Consider the following 4638-nt stretch of genomic DNA (forward strand, 5'->3'; position numbering starts at 1 on the left):
TTCGCTCATCTAATCTTTGAATATTTATAACTTCTAAGCTACTCGCCCCAAATTTGATTTTCATGTATCAAAATACTAAGAATTATATTCTGCTTTGGAATATAAAATTAAAACCCTATGTTGTCATTCAAAAAAGTAAAAAACTTAAAAAATTATAAGGATAAAAAATATTTAAAAATATAATTTTTTAAGAAAAAGTTGTTTTATAAGCGACTCGAAACTATGTAAAAAAATATTTTCAAAAAAATTTATACTTTTTGAAATAATGAGTGTTCTATGATAAAAGAATCACCCAGTATATATGGGTATATTACAAAAATATTTGTCTTATACTATATTTTTTTGAATTAAATTATTTAGGTGTAAGCAGTAATCACGAATTATGGGGCCGATACAATATGGACAAATAATAATAGATTTTAATATTGGTTGCATTGACGTACCTTCATATAACTTTATAATACATTATTCTCTGTTGAGAAATAATATCAGTTAAATCACTATTTTATTTTATTATATAGGTATTATACTATTATATGTTATTATTTATTATTATTATGTTATTTTTGTAAACTATAAAACAAAATTGATCATGTTTTCACTTTTCATCTTTTTCTCTTCTCTGCCCAATTGAGATGTTTTTTTGGTTTCAGACTTTACAATCGGTAAGTATAAATACATTAAATATTACATTTATTATTTTTAAGATATTTAAATACTCTCATAACCCCTGCCCTTCTCTCAAATCAGGCCTACACGTAGTAGTAAATCGTGTAATATGTACCTATAGATAATGATTAATATTATATTTTACATTATTATAGATAATATAGGTAGTAGGTACCTAAAGTACCTAGTACCTACTATAGCAGATAGGGATTTGATCAAATTAAACCTTATATTAATTTTTTTTTGTACTTCCTGTTTTTTTATAAATTATTATTAGTTACATACTAATAATATTTAATAACAAATAGGTATTTAGGTTATACAATGCAGTTATGATATATCATGCATAAGTCGTTAGTTTCTGTTAAAATACAACAGGTATAAGTCCGAAATTATAATTATAGTTTCTACTCTCGTGTTATTTAATATTTATTATTCTAAAATTCTTTGTACAAAAGTACATGTTGTTTTCATATTGAATGTTAATAAAAATTATACAAATGTTATTAGAATAATACTTGTAAATGTAAAATGGAATTTAGATTGAATGACATAAAGTGCTTATTAATACCATATGGCTATATCGAGCTCGACAATAAAAAAAAAATAGAGAAGGAAAATCACATGCACTCGACGAGCGTGCTAGTTTTCTAAATAACTATACCTAAGTACACGAACCATTAAAAAAAGTTATTATACAAATTATAATCTAAACGCGTGAAAATACCTACCACAGACCACAGTTAATTATCTGGTGTAGGTACCTTTTAAACAATTTAAGACTGACAGGTACCTACTCCGGGTAAGATTATACAAATAGCCCTAAAAGAACCTATCAGGAAATATTGTTAGTTAAATATTCCACATCCTTGTTATATTTTGCTAATTTATGTATTATGCTTATATTTTTACTTATATTTTTGTCAAATATTAATAATAATCATAATAATAATAATCATCGTTAAAATTATACGATGTTTCGACGTGTCAGGTTTCTTCTTGTGAACGCACGTGACGACCACATTTTTTTTTTGTGTTCGTGTATCCCTTTCAAGATTATAAGGTACTCAGTTTTCAAGACTATTAGAATTGGCCCTCACAGGACGGCGATTGCATTCCTATATAGCTTGTTTGCAATACAATTATTTTGTTCATTATATTTCATTCAAACTGTTCGGAGTTGCCTCACTGAGAAATCACGATTCCGTGTAGCCCGTATATATATATTATAATATACGTCACGATGAAACAAAACTTCTATTTTCTATATCGCTAATAAAATAGATCTAGGATCGTAAATGTCAAATGCTCGTACTCAATCGTATTATATTTAAGCGATTACTTCGTCATCCGACAACGTGCACAATCGTGTTCCTAAAAAGGTTAACCGTACGCAATGGCTGGTTCTTTCGTGGTTTATGACTTTGGTATAGGTATATCGTATAATATGAATTATACTCCATGTTTGAATTGAGAGGAGGGGCCACGCGGGGGGACTGAGTAGCTCAGCTAAATATTCAGATTTTTTAGCGTTCCACTATTTTTTTTCGAATTAGAACGCAATGTACTGTAGGTACCTACTTTATAGTTTATTTAGTATGATTTAAAATATTATAAAAAATGTATAAAAAAAATACTGATCACAAAAATTGTAGGTATAGTTGATATTTGATACAGAGATACATGATAATCATGTAATAATTACGTTTAATGATTGGGTATAAGGTGGTACCTAATAACTGATATGTAACCACAGTTTACAGCCTTGAAACAATGTATAACCATTAACCACAAATGTTAAAAGTCGAGAAGACTAAGAATATTTTTATTTTGCCTTTAAAGACAAAAAGGTGACAAGTAGGTGTTACTATGCTGTACACTAGGTTACATTGGTTAGAAGTAGGTCCCTATAATGGATGGTGTTAGTCCCTGGATTTTCCACTGGTGTTAAATTCAATGATATAATATATAATATATTGTATACGAAGAACGATTCTGAATGAAGACGGTCAGTCAGCCTATGATATATTACTAAGTATATTTGATAATATTTTTATGAATAAAGTAATTTATTTACCTATTTACGTGAACCGTGTTTTACATTTTCAATTCTTAGCCATAAAAGTTGAATATTTTATACATTTTTAACTACATAATAATTTTTAAAGTTTAAGTTTAATAGATTTTGTGTAAATGCTTATAAAAAAATTGTGCATATGTATTTTTAATATTTTTCAACTAGGATTGTAACAATATATTAGAAACTGAGAATATCCGTATTCCGTAAACAGTTCAAAACAGTTCAAAAATTTTTGAAAATGATATAGTGTATTTTAAATGCTAATATAAACGTTCAGTGAAATGTCCAATAAATGTCCCTACACAAAAATGTGCCAATTAATAACATAAATAGATTATTATTAATTTAATTTTTTTTTATTTAGAGGGAGGTGGCATTCCCCACAAATCTCCACCTATCACGATGTCAAACGTAATCGACCGACGTCGATACCGGACAAATTTTGGTGCGGCTTCACGCGCGCAATGCACTCATGACGTGACGTGATGCACACGTCATATAATATTATATACTTGGTAGCACTCAACGTGTCAAGAATTAATTTTTAATGTACATTAAACCATCTTAACATGTACTACTGTACATGTAACCTATACTAATTTTATTGTTTTTATCATTTCATGACAGTCAAATGTTTCTCAATTTCTTGTTGCTGATCATTTTAATGATTATTATTATTAATATTAAATAATAATCTTAATACTAAATTGCAAGAATTTACAAAGCTCTGATATTTTTCTACATATAGTAGATACAAAAATTCTCAGTAGGGACTAGGGGCGTTCATACCATTTTTCTGGTGGATCTGTCACTGGGTAGGTACTAGGTGGGGGGGACCCCATCACAAAAAAAAAAAAAATGTTTTCTATGTGGCCTGGTAATAATTTGAATGGCCTGCCAACATTTTGGCATCAACAAAAAAAAAAATTGAAATGACGCCCCTGATGTACTTAATTATAGACGAATGAAATGTTTTTTGTTATTTTGTTTTATGTTTTTAATGCTTACTTAATGTTTCTAAAACTAGTAACTTTATAAATTTATATTCAATATAATTATATTGTACATAATATTAATACGATTTTACATATTGTTTTTAATTAATTAACTGAAATACCGGTGTATCTACAACTAGTGGAGTAGTGAACGATTACACATAACGATGTAAAATTCCACTTCAGTGTATTTAACATTTTATTTAGAAAACGTAGTCAGTTGTATTTTTTTTTATTGAAATTTGATTAAGCAATATGATAAATGTATACGTTGTTGTTTTTTTATCCGAGCATAAATCAAATTAACACGTTTTAATTAACATGTATAATAATAATATTATGTTATGCTATATTATTCAATATTGAGTAACAATTTGGCGCTCGTGCGGTAAAGGAACTGTCTATTATTATTGTGTGCGTCTACGTACATCAACTTACATCATTTGAACTTATTGACCATTGATTATTATTTTTGGACGTTTGCTTTGAGGTCAAAAATGAATTTTCCTGTATTTACGTCTTGCCGTCTATATATATCGAAAACACTTGTAAATTAAGTTGATCTCAATGAACCGACTGAATCGTTGTTGGTTCTTACTTCTTGTTTATCATCAAGTTACGTATAGGCAGGTCGTAACACGTAAGGATATAGATTATAATTATATATAAACACAATAAATAAAAATGTATTATACGGACATATAAAAATATAGATACCTACACACGTTTAACATTTAAATGTATTGCGTCAGGGTGCACTTTCCAATTATTGTTTTAATATAATATTATGATCATTTATTAAATAAAAGTATAGAACATCTATTTTATATAAACAAGTAATAATCAAACAATCTGTACCTTTAACTAAAGTATATAATTTGATAAATAGAAATC

This window comes from Acyrthosiphon pisum, chromosome X (genome assembly GCF_005508785.2).
Source record: "Acyrthosiphon pisum isolate AL4f chromosome X, pea_aphid_22Mar2018_4r6ur, whole genome shotgun sequence".
In the NCBI taxonomy this organism is placed as follows: domain Eukaryota; kingdom Metazoa; phylum Arthropoda; class Insecta; order Hemiptera; family Aphididae; genus Acyrthosiphon; species Acyrthosiphon pisum.